At 46.4% G+C, this 19455-nt stretch overlaps 1 long non-coding RNA gene across 1 annotated transcript; it reads right to left on the reverse strand.

The window, feature by feature from the left end:
* Positions 1–9475: 9475 nt before the first annotated feature.
* On the reverse strand, positions 9476–18918 carry LOC128087040 (uncharacterized). The gene is made up of 3 exons (XR_008209632.1): positions 12150–18918; positions 10320–10781; positions 9476–10188 (listed from the first exon to the last, which is right to left on the reverse strand). It is a non-coding gene; the product is annotated as an uncharacterized LOC128087040 (long non-coding RNA).
* Between the last annotated feature and the right edge of the window lie 537 nt (positions 18919–19455).

Raw genomic sequence — 19455 nt, forward strand, 5'->3', positions numbered from 1 at the left:
ATTTGCAGCTCTACTGAGTGATGTGGGAAAAATTAACCTCTCCTACGTTCTTAGCCGATCTCCTGATAATTACATTTGATGATCTTGTACTAAGTGAGAAAGGGTATGATCACAGAGTATTCAACTCTTACACTGCCTCTCAGAATATCATAAACCTGTTTATACAATTAGAGAAATCATCCAGACACCGGGAGTATCTCAATTTATGAATGAACAAACACTCAGTACTACTACCAGAGATAAAAATCAAAAGTTTCTCCCTCCCTCAACTAGAATCATTACGTTGATCTCCGACCTTTTTCACAGCTATTACAGTTCAGGTTTGGATTGCAAGGTCAGTACTCTGTGCTTACCTAATAACTTTTATATCCTGGGCAATAAAGCGAATGCTACACAGCAGGCAGAAAAGCTAGTTTGAGCCAGTTAGTAGCTGAAGGATCTTAAAATCAGAAGAAAAAATATCAGTACATCCTCAGATATCATCTAGAAACAGAATCCTTGAGAATTTCTAACGGGCTTACTTCAACAGTAACTTTCCTAAATCTGATGGCTTTGTTCACATCAGAGGATAGCACTTCCCCTCCCTGGCCTCTCATAGAATCACAGCACCCCAGGGACCAAGCTACAGCTCTTCAGCAATAGTGCAATAGTAATAGGTGAGTCTTAGAAAAGGAGTCTAGCCAACAGTTATTAAATAACTTTTATTGAGAGTGCCTGCAGCAGATGTCCAGAATAAAATGGCAAGGCATAATAAAAAACTGCTGAGATCTTAGGGTGTATAAGTACTCCACAGCTGTGCAAATAACAGAAGAGAAAATTGTCTTGGGTATATCCTAAAAAAGCTGGACAACAGGATCTGTAGATCAACTCAGTTATAAGCAAGCTCCAAACGAAAACCAATCTTGTATGATCCTTACAGCAATAGCAACAGTCACTTTAAAAAGGAGCAGGTCATGAAAATTAAAATCATTGGCCTATTACACAATGCTGGCTGGAAGAAACAAGTCTGCCTTTTGTGCCTGGCAGGTGAGACATGTCAGGATGACAAGGGTGGACTGAAATTTACCAGGAGCATCAGTATCAAAGTGACCTCAAATATCATAATCTCCGGAGTATGAGCAAGGCCTTTGGATACTGCTTGAGTTTCCTGGCTTACTTTAGCCTCTTTATTCCAGATTTCTGGACTTTGGCATTTCCCAGGCCTGTTTTCTATCTCATGGCACTTGCTATTAGCAACGCAAAAAGACTCACTGTTCACGCAGCTGCTTAACCCACATAGTCAGAAAGGCCTCATTTTATAAAGATTCAGGATAAAAAAGACAAAAAGCTCAAAGCATATTAAACATAATCTTGAACAACAACCTTTCTGCATTTGAATGGGCATTCAAATGAAGGTTTCACTTTGATTCGTGTTGCATGATACAGCATTGGAAAACAATGGTATACGAGTTTTAGAACACCTTCTATTGAAGACTTACATAAGATAGCAAAGAACATTGCTAGACAGCCTCATGTAATAGTTCACAGACTTGTAAGCTTTTCAATAACAATCCAAAATTATTGTCTCTTAATACCTCTGGGCTTTGAAGGAGCCTTTCCTGTTTGTAACAGACAGGAAATCAGTTCCTTGCACTCATTCACAGAACATTTTGAGCATCTCTGGCAAAATTTGGCTTCAGCACAGAAGATACTCTGAAAAACTCAACAGTAAGCATATAGACAGCAATCATGAAAATGCCAGGGTAATTTCAAAACAAGTTCTTGGGTTTTATTTATTTTCTTTTTCTGAGAGTTATGACCTCACTCTAAAATAAACACATGGAGCATTTGATGTGGGCCAAATGCTCTCCCAATATCTTTACTGTTGCTTCTACAGATATATGACAGAGAGAAATAATTGTTGGAGACTCTAGAGCAAAAGCTATTCAGAGGGAGCCCTCAAAGCCCAGTTCCATAAGGCAAAGGCCTCCTTCCCATGGCCTGACACGAAAGGCCCAGCAGATCCACCAGGGCAGCAAACAAACACAGCAGCCATCACACCACACAAGTTCATCTCCAGCAATCTGCCAGTAAGGGAATGAAGCTCAGGCCTGGCTTTGAAGCATTTCTATGCCTCACATACTGCAGTTCCAGCAGTGCCAGCCCCATGGGGCACAAAAGTCATAAGCTCTCAGAAAGCCAGAAGATTAAAGAGTAAAGGCAAGCTTCCAGTAGACCCACCTAATAACTTTATACCTCTTCCAACTTGAGGCTGCCTCAGGGAAGATGCTTCGCAAGTCAGAGAGGGTCCTCCTGGAGCATCACATTAGCAGAACTGCACACAGCTCCAGTCCTAGCTCAGGCTGTAGTCATATTCTCACCTCAAAGCACTCTGCTCCAGCTGCCCTCTCACTCATGATTTTTTAAGCAGCTTTGCACACTTGTACTTCATGCATTCAGCTTTCCCTGTTCCAACAGAGGTGCATCACTCACCAGGGTGCAAAGGGATCCCATGACTTTTCTCACTCTCACATACACAGAGCACAAACTCAGGGCTTCAGAAAGACCTCCTGGTCAGTTTGGCTTAACAATACTGCCCACAGCTGAGAAGAAAGCAAGTAATCTGGGCACATATTTAAGTAGTTTTGTTAGCTCACAGCTGGAAACAGTCAACCATCAGCATTATTTTCTTATCATTAACATCAGTTTAAACCAGTAACCCTATGAATCTGTCAGTGGCACAAACAGAAAGTTGTGAAAGGATTTCGCTTGCTCTGTATTGCTTCTCACCCTCCAAAAACAACAGGGCTTCCAGGAACCCTGTGCTGTGCAGCCATTTGCTGAGGGTAGATTTTTGCTATGCTCTTTCACAGGTGCCCCGTGCAATGAGGCCAACGGTTCCCAGCTGAGGAGTAAGATGAGAGGTCCCTTGGCGGGGCTGTTTCACAACAAAAGTCGCTGTCATTGATCACACCCTGAGGTGTGAAACCTTGCTCTCCTCCTGATGGTTTTGACGCAGCTGGCTTGCCTGTAGGCACCGAGCAGGGCCTATGTGTGGGTGAAAGAGGCCCCGTTGCTTGCATGGTTCTGAGTTTGTGTTTGTTCACTATCTGATGCTCATAAAAGCAATGCTATATGTGTTCTCTGTCTTTCCTTTTCAAGCCCATGTTTTTCTGGAGGAGGTCACACTGCTCACACTTCCCATCCCAATGGGGCAGGGCCCTTGCCCTGCTGCTCGGTGGGGTGATGGCTGGGCAGCAGCACCTTCTGGCAGCACATCTCACCCTGCTGCCTCTGCTGAGGAGCCAAACCCCTGAGGTTTTGAAAGGGATACAAGGCTGCAAGCGGAGTCTGACCCTGTGCTTACAGTACTCACCTAGAAACCCTGAAACAGCGCTCAGAAAACCCTGCTGGGCTCAGACCTTCTTTAGAGAGTAGATAAAGTGAGAAGAAAGTTCAGGCAGTCACTGCTTGTGCCTTTTGGTAGCTGGTTTCATTAGTACAGGCGGCAAGGATAAAGGGAACTCTATGGGGAAGAGATGTGTGCTGAAAAATATTTCTGAGTCACTGATCAGTGAAGGAAATAAAGGGCCTTAGAGCTTCTTGCTCACTTTAAAGAAAAAAAAAATGGATCATTGATTTTATTGGGATTCCCCTAGGCAAAGCAGTTTGTACCTAAAGTATAATGTATTTTTATTGTGCCACTGAGAACTGGATGTAAATGTTAATAAATCTTCCTTTGAGGAGGTTATTGCTCAGCCATTTTAAATAACTTTGTGTGATATGAAAATCTTTAAAGCAGACACTGTTCGGCATTTAGAAGATGCCTGTAGGGAGGAGAGGGACCATTTGGTTTGGAATTGCTCTCATGGATGAGCATCACCAGGAGCTCAGCTGCATGGTCCCCAGTGTCTCAGTGGGGCTGGGAGCCACGGTGTAGTCCTCAAGGCTGCTGGCTAGGAGCTCAGTGGTACAAAAAGAGCTCTGGTACCTCTGTACCCACTGCAAGAAGAAGCTAAGTTAACAGCAGGTAAGGCTACAAGAGAGGTAAGGAAAGAAATAAGGATAAGATATATCTCACAGTAGCACCTGATGTGTTGGAAGAAGTAGACAAAATCATGCTCAAAAGGAATTTTTGTCTTCTCTTTGGTTGAGGATGAACTCAAGAGGATGCATCCTGCAGAGTGCACAGAGAGCTGATATCCACAGAGCTGCTGAGCTGTATGTACTCCATTAAACACACTATCACTACATCAGGGTATCCCCCTTGTCAGGCCACACAGTGATTAAAAGCTGCCCTTTGAAGCAGCTTCCTCCTGCACAGGAAGCATTCTCTGCCTCTCCCAGTATAGTAATTAGGTGCAGAAAATAAAGCCTGTAACATCCAGCTTCAAAACAAGCAGATGTAAGTTGTTCTTCAGACAGCAGGTGGCTACATGGGACTCTTTGCTGCATGTTTTGGATGCATTCACAAGGAACCTGGAGAAGTTCCTGAAAAAAAAAAAACCAACAATCTTCTGGAAGTTGCTAGATACTTGCTACAGACCTCAGTTAGCTCAGGAAACACCTGAATTGAAAATGGCTGGAGAGTGAAGGAGTATCTCTGTCGGCTTTCTTATTCTCTTCTTTGCACATCCATTTATGATGGCTTTCAGGACAAGATACTGGGCTAGATGGATCTAGTCAAATACTCTATAGTCACATTTATGCTCTTTTGTAACAAGCCACACTGACCCAAATAGTCTTTATACCAGTAGGGCAGTGTCTGTTCCCTGAGACCAAAATGAACTATGTGGGACCTGTGTAAAGGACAGGCTGAAGAATACAGGAAATTTAAACAAGAAGAGAGCACAGAAGCCAACTCCCTAGAGCAGCTGTGCTATAGAGAGCAAAGGTTTTTTCCAGATAATCCCCTGGACTGTCTCTTTACCCTTCACCTTGATGAGGACGGCTCTTGGAGCAAGATGGACAATGCACCCTAAGAATTCCAGCAGCAGACTTATCGTGTGGGGATGGAAAAATAGAGATAGAAAAGGATTAATTGTTTGGGCTGTGTGCCCACTGTTCCCCCTCCTCATGGGAGCCTTGTTTGCGTGCACTCGTTTCTCTTGGATCAGCAGTAGGGATGAAGGAGATAAGTGGATTCCAACCATACAGCTACTCCTCAGCCATAAGCACTAGCAAAATAAAGTATAGGGATGTTGTTGTTGTTTTTTTTTTTTTGCCTTATTGAAAATGGTAATAATGGCTAGCTTCCAATTCTGTCTCATGTACTGTCCCTGTTTCTTTGGCACAGTTGGTCTATCCTGTGGAGCCCTTCCAGGTGGGAGAGTACTTACTGAGCCCATTTGGAGGCATGAAGGGTGCCCGATGCTGCAGCACGGCTACATCAGAACCAGTCTGCTCAGTCCTCAGACCTTTGATCCTTTCTACAGATCTTTCAGAAAATCCAGTCAACAACAGTAATTAATGCAAACCAGTGCTTGGACATGATCAAGTTGTACTGACCTGAAAGGTGTAGTGGAGGAAGCCAGCAAACATGCACTCCAGCATCAGAGTGGCTCAGGTCTGTCCCTGTCCCTGTCCCTGTGGTGAGTTTCACCAAGGCCACCAAGTGTAAGAGAAGCACGAAATCCAGTCTGGAACAGGCAGTCAGTCACAAGTAAGCACCTTCCTGGAGGCTGTTGACATTATTATTCTAGATCAAGAATCAAATCCTACATGTTAGTTACTTAGTAGATGAAGTTACCATGCCAACTCATATGCTACCTATTTTTTTTTTATTATTATTATTGCAAGAGTAGGCAGCGCTCCCTTGAGATTTCACAAAAGGGGAGGAAAAATGTCAAAGTGCCAAGAATATAATGGAATTTCTAGTCTCAGTCCTCTTCCTCATAGGTCTGTTTTTCAGCACACGTCGCTCTCTTCACAGCAGCAGTGAGGCTAAGCCAAGAGACTCTCAGAATGGTAATTTAGTGGCCAACCCACGGTATTGTGGTGCTACACTTCAAGTAATCCATAGCTCTCTGCCCCCGCTTCGCACAATTTTCAGGGAATTAATGCAAGGAACTGGTGCCAAATTATTGTGCAGCCTTCCCCCAACCTCTCCTTCATTTCTCCACATTTCTTTCTTTCTTTTCTCTCCTGTCTTTCCATCTGTCTTCTTTCCCTATGTTGAAAAGACTTTTCTTTCTGTCAGTTACCTTCTTTTTTTTTTTTTTTTTCTTTTTTTTCAATGTTGTCTTTACTTGTTTTCATTCTCAGAACTGTTTATATTCCTGTCTCTTTCCTCACTCTTGTTCTCCAAGACATTCTGGCACCACAAGCACGTAGAGCCAATGAATGCTGGTGCCTCTAGCACGATGCTAAGATACTTTTCCACACCAGTGACACACTCAGGTTGTATATCAGGAAAAGATTCTTCACTGAGAAGACGGTCAGGCACTGGAACAGGCTCCCCAAGGCAGGAGTGACTGAACAATGCCCTCAGACATAAGGTTTAGTTTTTGTATGGTCCTGTGTGAAGCCAGGAGTCGGACTCAGTAATCCTTGTGGGTCCCTTCCAATTTAGGATATTCTGTGATTCTATGATTCTAGCAGCTTCAGATTGCAAACAACTCAGGATGAATGCAGAAGTGCAGCTGTGCCCAAACTTGCTGCAGGCAGAGCCAAAAGTCTGCCTGAATTTCATGTGCTTTGTTTTCTCCCTTGAGACTAAAAGCCACCAGCTCAGGAAGTGTGGTGCTGCAGCCTCTCCTGGGGAAATGAGGTTGTGCAGGATGTCTGTACATAGAGGGGGTGTGGAGAAGAGATTGGGGGCAGAGAGCTGACCCTGCTGCTCTACAAAGTGGCTGTTTCTCAGGGTGCCCTCCAGCAACTAGACTTGCTTGCCAGTCTGGGCTTCACCCAAACATCACCTTGGTTTACTCCTGTCATGGGACTGGAGTGCAATGGGGGATTTATGGTGAGATGGGAATGGGGCAATGTCTCTTCCCATCACTGGGACATCAGGTAGCTCTATGTCCATTCGTGATGTGGGTGCAGGAGATGCCACAACAAGGACTGCATACGGACTCTGAAGAGTTTATGGGGAAAAAAAGTGCATTGAGTGAAATGCAGTCACTGCTGGCGTTGCCTCCTGGCAGCAGCCCGTGCATTCTTGGCACAGCGCTCAGCTGGAGCAGCACGGGAGCCACTCGTGCCTATACAACTGCAGCTGGTTGTGCCAACACTGCCACTTGTTTGGATGACACAGCGGTGAAGGGGTGGGGACACCCAGCAGAGGCTGTGCACCTGCAGGGGAGCAGTGAGGGGAATTTGGCCTCCCATTGCACATTGCTCCTGTAGCACGGGGACACTGCCACCACATGCAGACCTTGCATGCCACATCCCTTGCTGCATGAAGGTGCTTGGATCTAGTATCTACCTGCATCCGTACAAGTCAGCTCTGCCTCCTAAGAAGGAAAATGACGAGTGCCTGCATTAGGTTTGCATTGCATTTTCTTTAAGACCTCCATGTGAGCAAAAAAAAAATAAAAGTGTAGCACAGACCTCTGTCTGAAGCAGAAGTCCTTTCAGGACTCGCCTTGCAGCATTTTACCCTGCTTATCTGTTCACAGACCTGGTCACGAAAGTTCAAGGATGTGATATGGGTTGTGACTCAGGAGCTGGCCACGGTCAGCACCAAACAGGATACATTAATTTCTCCTGATCAACATTCAAGGCCAAGTCCTGGTCCTTATCTCACTAACAGTCTTACTGCTGGCCATTGTTTTCAAGCACGGTGTGGTCAGCCTGTCCAGAGGTGCTCTTTTCACAAATAGAACAGTGGTCACCGTGAATGATTAAACACAGCTCTGATATCACGCACTGTATTTTGATGCTTCCCATGACCAGGTTTCCCACCTCTGTTTCATCTTTCCTGTTAAAAACAGACCCTCTAACACATAGAATCCCAAATTAATGATGTGTATTGGGTCTTCCCAAAAGTGCCTGGTGGCGGTAGCTCTGCTCACACTGAGGCTGGTGGGTGTGAGATAAACCCACATCAACTTCCCACCTTCTGTTGCCCCCAGAATACAATAAATATATTAGAATTATCAAGGTCAAGAAAGAATAATCCTTAGAATTTGGAGATGTTGCTCACAGGAATGACAACTACCCCCACACACAAATTGTGCTCAAAAGATGAGGAGATAAGAGATAATTCAAGAAATTACACAAGTACAGGTACCAGTTTGCACATAATGACCTGATTCACTGCTTGGGGTTTACTTTCATCTCCATGCAGTGTCCTCACATTGTGGAGTGGATGACACGATGTAGTGAGAAGTAAATCTGAAACCAAACTGCCCCTGTGCTGAGTAACTCAGAGCAATCACAGCTTGAGAAGAGGGTGACTTGTATTTCAGAATATGATGTTGAAAAGAAAACAACAAAAACACAGAGAAGTTTAATGTGGAAGCTTAAAAAGGCTTGTTGACTATATTCTTTCAATCTGATCAAAGTCAGCAATATGCTAGAAAGAATTGTTTAATAGGTCAAAGAAGAGGAAATGACTGATGTTTCTCTGTGATGTGGTGCAAAGATAATCACCATGAGGCCAAACACATTTCAGCATCAGTTTAGCAGATGAAGCCAGAGAGAAAATTAAAATGCGGGAGGCAAAATGCAAGATAGTCACAGAAGCAATACAAATTTGGCTTCACTGTTTGTCCTTTGATTGTTTAGCCGACTGGGGAAGAAATCTGTGTTTGCATTTAAAATGAGATCTATCAGTCCAATTGCTATTTTGCAGTTGTAGAGAGGAAGGGTTTATACACCTTTCTCCCTCAGTGTTATGTCTCCTATCCTTATTTTCCCCTTCTGAGTAAAGGATTTCCAAATGGTCAATTAGAACACGAAGAATGTAGAAAGATGGAAGAACAGCCTTGGAATTTTGTTAATTCAAGCATATCTAACTTTTTGTTCCTGGAGAAATGATAGAACTGGCCTAAAGCCCAAGTTCTGTGTAAGAGAGCTGAAGCCCCTGGTAGCCTTGAGCTGCATAGTTACAGCACCTATGGATTTCTGAAAAACCTGAATGGCACAGAGCAGCAAAACAAGGACTGCAGAGTGAGAATGCCACGTCTGCCTGTGCAGGTGTCAGTCTCACATGGGGGTATTCTCAGAGAGCAGCAACCCATGATGGGTTGATCCTCACTATCTGAATCTGATCACAGACAAAGGGCTGGATCCTCCAAAAAGCTTCATCTGGGGAAAAAACAATCTCATTTTACGACTGAGTTTGGTGAAGTTGCCTCCTGCATTTTAATCATCTCTCTAGCTTCATCACTTATCATCACCTCCTGCCCTCCACTTCTACCCACAGATAGCTGAGAGCAGAACTGAGAGAGGTGCAGGATGATCAGGCAACATTTCACGCAGAACATTTTAAAAAGAGAGAGAGAGAGAGAGAAGAAAAAGAACAAATGAAAAATGTTTTATTTGGTTCTTCCAAATCGTTTGCTGGGTAGCCAGATAAGCAGGCTGCCTGGTGGTGTGGCACCAACCTATTATCAGAACAGTGGGTCCTACAGGGGGATGGGAAGAGGCACCCCTCTGGGAAGGGATGGAGCTCAGACCCACACCAAGCCAGTGCTAGGAGGGGCTCCATAGAAACAGTCAGAAAGCTCAGCTCCCTCCATCTGCTGAGTTCAACACTGCTTTGTTTTGTTTTCCCTTTCTTTCCCAGCGGCATCAGAGGGAAGCCCACTCAGTGCTGACTTTATCAAGGAGCAGTGAGGGTTCCATGTTCCCATACAGGGACCTTGTCCCTGGGGCTCAGCCAAGTGCTGGAGCTTTCCTGGGACTTGCAGCAACACAAGCACTGCTGCAAACAGAGCGGTTTGTGGCTGCAGCACCAGTCCTGTTGGGTACCAACAGGGATTGCTGAGTAGGAGCCCTGGAGCTGCATTCCCATCCCTCTTGCCCAGAGGACATAGGGTTGCTTTGCAAAGCTGAGGATGTCTCCAAGCGTTGTTCCTGGCTCTATCATATGAAGGACATGGCTCCAGTCAGCCTTGGTGAGTACTGCTCCTCAGGCAACTCAGCAGTGGCACAAGTGATGAGGGCACAGCATTGAGAGCATCATCTGTTGTCCAATTTCCAACTAATGCTCAGCTTTCCAACAGATCTTCAGCTCTCTGGATACAAGAGCTTGGCTTGGTCCTAAGAAGGACATGACCCAGGTTATGCTGTGACTTGTAGAGCATGTCATGTTCTCAGTATTACATCAATAGCATTAGTTCATGTTAAAGCATTTATGTAGGTGAAAAATATAAGAAGTTGGCAAGACTTACGCAGGTAGGAGGGAGAACAGGCTGAAACAGGTTGCTCAGACTCATGCAGAACATGTTTGGTGGTGCACAAAGCACATGGATGAGTTGTCTGTGAGTTGCAGGGCGCAGGGCAGCTGCAGCACTTGGCTTCATTCCAGCAGTGAGGGGCACAGATTGATCCAAGCTATGCTTCTGAGCACGAGCAAGGCAACAAAGTCTGCTCTGAGCTGGCAGGACACAGGGACCTCCACCCTCCCCTGTCCTGCCTCTGAAAACACTGGACTCTTCTGCTTCCAGCTAATCAAAGAGGAAAGCTGGGTATTCAGGCTGTGCCATCATTCATTCCTTTTCCTGTAAGGTTTCCAGGGCAGGGGCAGAGTGAGTTTTAGATCCAGCAATAGATGGTTTCTCACTGACATGATTCAGAGAGTAAAATGAAAATGATGATGTGCTTTAATCCTCTCACTCTGCCAGCACCAGAACCTTGCAGAAGAAAGAAAGCAGAGGAAAGTAAGAGGACAAAATGTTTACTGCGGGACTTCAAAGGAAGGGAGCAAATCTGCTCTGATATATCATTTTGGCAACTGCATCATGCAGAAGAGGTGCATGCAGGGGCAGAATTGAGCAAAAAGCCAGTAAGTCTGATGCCTCTGTTTCCAAAGTTGGAAGAAATACAGGTTTGTATTTCTGTTTGTATCCAGCACCACCTGATTTCTTTTATGCTAGAGCAGATAGAGACAATTAAGATTACTTACTCTCTGCTTCTGGCTCCCGTGCAGTGAGGATTTTGCAAAAACACTTTGGGCACTGATGGCACCCAAACATCAGCCCTGCCACCCCTATGGCAACAGCCCCATGCAGCCTCCCCATGTCTCACCATGATAAATCACTGCTTCATGCTGACATGAGCACAGATTCCACCTCAAGTATTTCAGGTCTACATCTGCTCCACTCAACTCCTTTGCTTTTTTTTTTTTTTTTTTTTTTTTCTTATCCCCTGGGAAAATCTGATCTATATGCTTTTTACATTGGCCACACAGCACATGCAAATGTCAGTGTGAACTGGAGTTTGATTTTATGTGACAGTACCAAAACACCCGGGGACCCAGCACAGTGCAGCAACAACAGTGTCTCCGGAGCTGCTATACCACAATGAGCCTTCAGCCTCCAAATTGCTGGAGGAAAGCAGGGTCAAGGATGCAGACACAGGACCAGAGATGAATAGGCAGGATCAGGGATGCAGAGGCAGGACCAGGGATGCAAATGCAGGTTTGTTGAGTTCTTGTCAACCAAGCAATGCTAGAGGAATCATCCTGCCTCCTATGCTGTTTTTGTACCCATTTTTGCAAGAGATATGAGGAGGAGGGGCAAAATCCACCAGCGCATGTGAGCAATTCATTGTCTCCCTGTCAGTACTTTAAATAAAATTAAATTCCACAAAAAAGAAAGCTGCATTTTTACAGCAGCACCTGCTATGCTACTGCAATTAGGACTCCTGTATAGCACCATACATTAGGAGGTTTCAAAACATGGCTGTATAAATCTTCTGACTATAAAAGAAAAAGAATGTCAGCCAATTGCTCTGCTTTGGGAAGGCACTGAGCACTCTGGGCCGAGCACTTCAGGGTCTGGGGGTGCTGGGCTCTTAGCTGCTCCATGTAGAGATGTCAATGCCATTTTTGACACTGGATGCAGGCTGGGACAGAAAACTCCAACCCACTGTGATTGTCATGCAAAAAGCATTAAATGCTGCAAATTATGGAGAAGAGCGAAGCATCCAAATCAATGGATTGCAAATGAAGAAACTTGGAGCAAATCAGCCAGGGAGAACAACTGGGCTGTGGTACTCACACTGGCTTGTAAAACCTGCATGGCGCTGCCTCGCATGGCCAAGGCTCCACTGCTGCTGGGATGGCCTATAGAGAAACAATCTGGCACTAAGAAGCAGGCACTCACTGGTACAGCAGATGAGTACAGTTTCAGAAGAGTTGTGGATTTAGGGTTTATGAAGTCATTGATATGTGAATTAAGCACTGACTGACTGAGACTAACTCTTCAAAAGGAGTCATTATAATCTCTATAGAAATATAATGATTCCAGTGACAACATCTTCAATGAAACTTCAAAAACACTTATTTAAAAAAAAAAAAAGGTACAGAAATATATATTTAAATAAAGCGCTAGTTCTCAGGTTTCCCCAGGCATCAAGTTAAGGAAAGTACAGCTTTCCAGAGGTTCACCCCTGGGAATAGACATCCAGACCCCTCACAGCTTCGTCACCCTTTTCTGGACACGCTTCAGGGCTTCAATATCTATCTTGTAGTGAGGAGCCCAAAACTGAATACAGTACTTAAGAAGTGGCCTCACCAGAGCTGAGTACAGAGGAGGCACAGTGCAGAGCTGTGGGCATGCTGGGCATCATAGTTCCCATTGGCATGGGCAACATGGAGGGGTGATACCTGCACCCTTTGGCACTGGGAGAAATCTACTAGCTTGTAGCATCGTGCAATTAAGAACCAGCATGTCCCTTTCTTCTTACTCTATCAAACCAAACCAAACCAAACCAAACCAAACCAAAAGATGTTTCTTTTAAGGCCACTTTAAAGCTTTGTTGGTATTTCTCAAAGCTCCTGTGCTTGAGAATATCCTGCAGCTGTGCAGCAACAGTCTGAGCCCAGGAATGGGCGCTGGCTAATCTCTTCATTTCTCTGTTTTCACACAAAGCAAAAAACTACAGAGCCATGCTACAACCCCCATAACACAGCACGGCATAGAACACAAATAAATATTAACTCAAGTTAGATATCAGGAAAAGGTTCTTTACCAGAGCTCAGTGGGCTTGGAACAGTCTCCCCAGGGCAGTGGGCATGGCCTCGAGCTGCTGGACTTCAAGGGGCATTGGGACAAGACTCTCAAACATATGGTCTGATTTTTGGGTGGTCCTGAGGAGCCAGGAGTAGGACTTGATGATCCTTGTGTCCCTTCCAACTTGGGATATTCTACAATTAACTTGGCTTTGGTGAAGCGTTTGAGTACAGTGGGCTGGAGATGCTGGTGCAGTGAAGCAAACCTCTGCAATGGAGGACAAGGCCCTTGTCCTTTATGATGCTTTTGCAAAACCCAAAACCTGGCTTCAGTGACAGACACAGTAGTAGGTGCCCGTGACCCAGAAGTGATATATTGTTAGCCACTCAAATTAAGTAATGGAACACTCTAACTCTGAATTGCTGAGCACAGCTTTGCTCCAGCTTACAGAGAGTGCTCAGCCTGTGCTTAACCCAATGGAGAAGCTCTCTGGAGCCAAGCATTATGACAGAGCTGGACGTCTGCCCCATGCCAAAGGACCGGGCTCCATACACAGAAGCCACAGCTTTTCCTATTGGCATCAAACCAATATTTTTGCACAGCCTAGGGTGAATTGCAAAGGGAAGCATAACAGTTGCTAATCCGCAGTTGCTGCCATGAACAAAGTGCTCTGCTCTTAGATGTGCTTTGGCAGCTCCCATGATGAAACGGATGAGGGCATCCTGTCGGGGAAGAAGGCATCTCCATGCTGGAGGCCACAGGCTGTGGCACTACGATTCAGAGACTGCTCCAAGGGTCATGGGCTGTCCTTGCATGCTGATGGCCACCACCAGCTGGGACTGGACAGTTCCCTGGGGCTCTCACCATGATATTTTCCTGATGAACTGGCTGACAGTCCCCAAAAGCCAGAAACATGCAGTTGTTGCCTGATGGGAGCCCCAGTGCCCCGCAGCCCTGCTCGTGCCTCACTCATTGAGAAAAGTCCTGGACTTCTTGATGATATCAATAAAGAAGAAAAACAAAGTCTTGCTCTCGCCGGCCAATTTCAGATCTTCTCCAGAAGAGGAAGGAAACCTTTTTTTTTTATCCTGCTAAAGCTCTGAGGATGGGTTTCTGCAGTGGGAGCTCTCATGGAAAATCCTCCACGCCCTCCCTTCTGTGATGAAATGAGAACTCATTTATTCGTTCCACACAGCATTTGAGATGTGATACTTGCTGAGTCCTTTTCATATCTGTGCAGGCCCCATCACACACCCATCTCCTGGGCAGCAGTACCTCCCTCCAGGCAGTATTTCCTTGCTTTGCAGAAATGCAACTTCCAAGCACCTGCCAGATTTTTCTTCATTATTAGTGCAGAACTCGCTTAAATTATGCTCTCTGTTTTCTTTTACGATTGCACATTGCCTGTGTTTGTCTTTTCTATGGCAGCATTGCTGCTCACACCTGGGGCTCACTGCAAGCCCTGGTGCTTACCACAGTTCCCTCATTGGGTTTGGGGTTTATTTATTTCAAGCTCTGTGAACAAACTGGTGGGGTGAGTCCTTGTACTTTCTCTCCTGAATAACTTCACACTTCAAAAGAGGAAGAGGAGGAAGAGGAAGCAGGGACATAGTGCTTCTGCTTCAGCCATGGTACCGGAGCAAAGTGGTTCTGAGGCACCCCAGAGGGGTCTCCCCATGCACATGGAAGCAGGAGCACCTAAGCCACTGCCCAGACGCTTTTCCAGATCCTAATCTTCTCCAGTTCTGGTTAAAGTTATCTTTATGAACCAGTAACTTTGCAGAACTTGTAGCAAAAGCCATGTGGACACTGCAGGATTCAAAGCTCAACAGCTTCAATTGGTCAGTGTTCTTGGATGTTCTGACACATTGCCACATGAAAAAACTCACAATGATATAGATGGAAAAGGAATTGATGTTAGCAGCAATCATTTTTGAGATCAGATATCTCCAGGAGAATCTCCTCAGCTCTGGACCAGGCCCCAAGAATGAGCTGTCAGGGACTGACCCACTTGGCATGGGCTGACTCTGGGATGGGGCAGCACAGCCAAGGCATGAGCATGTGAATGCAGGGGGAACAGGGATTCATGAGCACACACCACGGCCATGGGAACTGAGGAGAAATGGATTGGGCTTGAGGGTCGATTCGCTGTGAGAAGGAAAAAAGAAAAATCACTCTTCTCTAAACTGAACAAATCAGATGGGGAATGAGGCTGGGTCACCATGGAAACCCCCGGGGCAGCTGGGTTGTCACTTTTTGCAATGGCACCATGTTTTGTGAGGGGAAAGCCATAAGTGTTTGAAAGCCTGTGAAGTGGAAGCTCAGGCTATGTGTACAAAGCCCTTCAGAATGTGCACAAAGAACCTTCGTTCTGCCCTAGTCTTGGGCTGGCTCCCACCCTCTGCCAACATTTGCAGAAATATGCAGGTATTTAGGGACACAGAGTTTGTACATCACTCTCAGATCTGTATATCATGCCTACATCTCCCCTACCATGTCTGTATCCCTGTCAGCCTGGCATCTGGACACTAGTACCTCCTTGCCATTAAAATCTATCCCTAATCAGTCTTATCTTAGTAAGATAGAGTGAAAACACTGACACCACTGTGTTATGAATTAGGAGACACATAAAAGGAAAAAAAAAGTCAAGTTCTTGTAGTGAAGGAGCTAAGAATGAGCTTGGCTTTCCATTAAAGCCAAGCTGCAAATCTCTCATTGATTATAGCTTGCAAGAATTGGCTACTGGATTGCAGCAGGTGCTTGCCATAGAATCCCTGACCACAGTCCTGCAGTATTTGTACTGTCACCTGGATTTGTCAGGTTGTCTCTTAATTCCCAATCCATCTTTTTCCATCTTTTCTGTTTTCTCCTCCCTGGCTGAGTTTCCTGGTGGGAAGGTCCCAGCCTCGTCTTGTCTACCAGCCTGCTGTAAGCCCCCAGGTTGTGCTGGTGATTCATTTGTTCTCACGACTGTGCCGGGAGGCCGAGAAGGAAATGAGGCTGGTGCTGCTTGGTGGAAGGTAATTTCCCAGTGCTTCCTCCAGATGGCAAGATCTTTTCAGGAACATGTGTTCCTGTTGATGGCAGGTCTGCACAACAGAACCGAGCGTGCCGGCTCAGTGTGAAGGCTGGCACAGCCACAGTGCTTCATGACTGCTGCTGTACCAGGAGATGGATCAGCAAAGACTGAGCCAGAGATAGCCCTAGGCACTGTTGGGGAAAAGAACAGGGCATTTCCTGCAGGATTTGCTTTTCTTTCTTAGTTCAAAAAGGGTTTATTTAGGAAGAGCCTCATGGACTGGCTGAGATGTCCCACAGCTCACTGGGGATAAGGTGGTGTCTACGTGCTGCCCACTGAACTAAGGACCACAAGGTTTTTAGCACAAAGTCCTCTGAATGCTCAACAGTGACACCTTGGTTCTGCCCAGAAAACATGCTCCCGATAACGAAGAGCTGCTACTGGTGGCTTGTAAACAAGAAGGATTTCTTGAAGGCTTCACTCTACAGGGACAATAGAGAGCAGGAAGGATTACATGTATTAAACCGTTACCCAGCTTCACTATTTTTTGGAACTTCATGACAGTTGGTGCTTTTTTCCCTTTAAAGTCCCCTGCTGGAACAAGGAGACCTTCAGGTTTCCTTTTTAAAGAAAATAACCTCTCACAGATAGCTGGAGGGTTAGGACCCTTTAGCAAAATCGAAGTAAAATGGTAAATAACTCTGGGGCACAATAAATTTTTAAATTCTCATGAACTTCCATGGCAGACTCATGAATTTCTGCTGCCTTGTAGTCAGCATCTGGTGGGGACTGAGGTAACCTAAACTACAGGGTGTTGGGATCCACAGGCTGTGTTTATCAGCAGCCTGGGAGGTCCTGCTGCTGGCTTTGGTTTGGAAGAGCTGGTAGCTCCCAAGAGGGTCTGATCCCACAAGCAGGGTCTGTGAGTTGGTGGCATAGGACCCCAGCCAGAGCCAACCTGCCTGTGCAAAGAAATATCCTGTAAATGTCTGGCAGAGGAGATGACCAACCTGAACAGAAATATGTTTATTTGGACTTTGTGTAAGAAGGGGCTTTCCACACCTTGTCACGTGTTGATTAAAGAGCACTTTCCCTTTGTCCCCGTTGTTGCTCTGCCAAGTGCAGAAGTGCTGCTTACTGCAACCTTCCCCAGCCTGACAAGGCTGCCTCTGTGTGAAATATGGCTCAGATGAGAAGCTCAGTGCTGGACTGTGTAGATGAGGGGGATTCCAGGCAGGATTTCCTGCTATGTTTTGTCCCAAACAAAGGCATCCTGCCACCAGCCTGCCCTGCATTGTTCAATATCATTAAAGCCTTCCAGACACCAGAATGTTCGTAGAATCATAGAATATCGTAGAAGTTGGAATGGACTGATAAGGATTGCTGACTCCAACCCCTGGCTCCACATAGGACCACCCAAACCCAAATCCTAAATCTGAGAGCACTGTCCCAACACTCCTTGAACTCCAGCAACTCAGGGCCATGCTCTGCATAGGCTGTTCCATGCTCACAACCCTCTGATGCAGAGCCTGTCCCTCACCCCCAGCTGTCCCTCCCCTGACACAGCTCCATCCACTTCCCTCAGGCCCTGTCACTGTCACACAGAGCAGAGCTCAGCACCTCCACTCCCTGTGAGGAGCTGCAGCCGCCATGGGGCCTCTCCTCAGCTCCCCTGCTTTGGGCTGAGCAAACCCAGGGACTGCTGCTCCTCACACACCTTGCTCTCCAGACACTTCTCCATCTTTGTAGCCCTCCTCTGGACATGCTAATAGCTTTACATCTTTGTTGCTTTGCTTTGAGCTCCTTTCAGCATGCCCGAAAGCTGCTGGGATGGAAGAATCCAGGGCTAACAACCCCATTGATAATAGTTACCAAAGCAAGGAAAGGAATGAAAGGCTGAATGTACAAATGCATAGCTGCAGGCATAGTTCTCCTGGTCTTTCACCTGCACCTGTCAATTATTATTCAGATTGGGCCACTTGTGACCTCTAGAAGTGAGGCAGCACAAGGTGAAATGGAATGAAGCCATGCCCATGTATCAGCACTGGGCTACACCTGAGTCTTCACCCCTGGGGACTTCATCCCACACATGGCAGGACCAGGTTCCAGGTTGCTTCTCTCTCTGCTGCCCCATCGATTCCAGCTGCCTGAGCCCGTCATTTCATCCCCAGCACAGAGTCTGCCTCACCACTCCCATCCTAGAGGAAATATTAACCCATATCTGGAGCTCGTCCAGCATTTCTCTTCCTCCTCTTCATTTCTTTTAACTGCACAAGTCATAGTGAAAGCGAAAAACAGCTCAGGTAAAGCTGCTAGAGGTGCTCGGCAGAAAGGTCCTAATCCTTCTTCCACTTCCATCTGTGCTTTTCCAGCAGACAGAGGAGGATGGCAGGAGGCCCCATGCATGCGACAGCCCCTCAGCCAGCGCTGGTGCTGCTGTGAGTGGGCCAGGTGACTCATCCCAATGCCTGCCCTGCCAGCAGCCTGACCACCACCACCACCACCACCACCACACCTCTCTGGTCTCCTGCATGAAGCTGCTCTCCATTCTTCTGGACACCAGCTGGGTTATCTCAACAGACAGGATCAGTGCCTGGGTGCGTATCCCTCCTTCTCCTTGCCTCTGGGTTCCTCCTGCCATGTCTCCTTGTTTCACACCACCGTAGCCAGCCTTCAAGGCAGGTTTTGAGCCTTTGGTCACTTCCCTGCTGACCCCCTGGGAATGCGGTGCCCTCCTCTCCCTCTAACCCCATTGGTTAAGTATTTCTTCTGGGAAAGAGTCGGGCAGGGTCCAGGCCCTGCTGTACCATGAGCTCAGCCCACCCATGGAACAGTGCAGTACTTGCGGCTCATAACCTGTGAAACAATTGTAGGCAGGGGAGTGGGAATACGGCCAGGCTCAGATAGGGAAGGTTGAAATGTAATTGTGGGGTCCTAACCTGTCTGTTGGCCATAACCATGTTTCAATCTCTGTCTCCTGTGAGCTGGACAGAACTAAGCCAGGCCAGGATGACCTCAAGGAATTTCCTGTGTAAAGATTTAAACTGATTGCTGAGCTGCCTTGAGCCTGCTGTGGGGAAATGTGCCATTGCCCATCCTCAGACCCCTGCAATGCATAGCATCTCTGTGACTGGGTCATGCTGGCTGGCGAGCTGACAGCCAGGGAGGGTCAGGAAGGCTGCAGGGACCACTCACTGTGGGTGTTCAGCAGCAGCCAGCTGGGGACTGAGCAGGGCAGGAGCAGAGCATGACCTGCAGTTGCCATGTCTGCATCAGAAAGTGAGAATACCTTGCTGACATTCAGTCTACATGGCTGGAAATGCACCTATAAGA

This window comes from Tympanuchus pallidicinctus, unplaced genomic scaffold (assembly GCF_026119805.1).
Source record: "Tympanuchus pallidicinctus isolate F22 unplaced genomic scaffold, pur_lepc_1.0 scaffold3, whole genome shotgun sequence".
Classification (NCBI taxonomy): domain Eukaryota; kingdom Metazoa; phylum Chordata; class Aves; order Galliformes; family Phasianidae; genus Tympanuchus; species Tympanuchus pallidicinctus.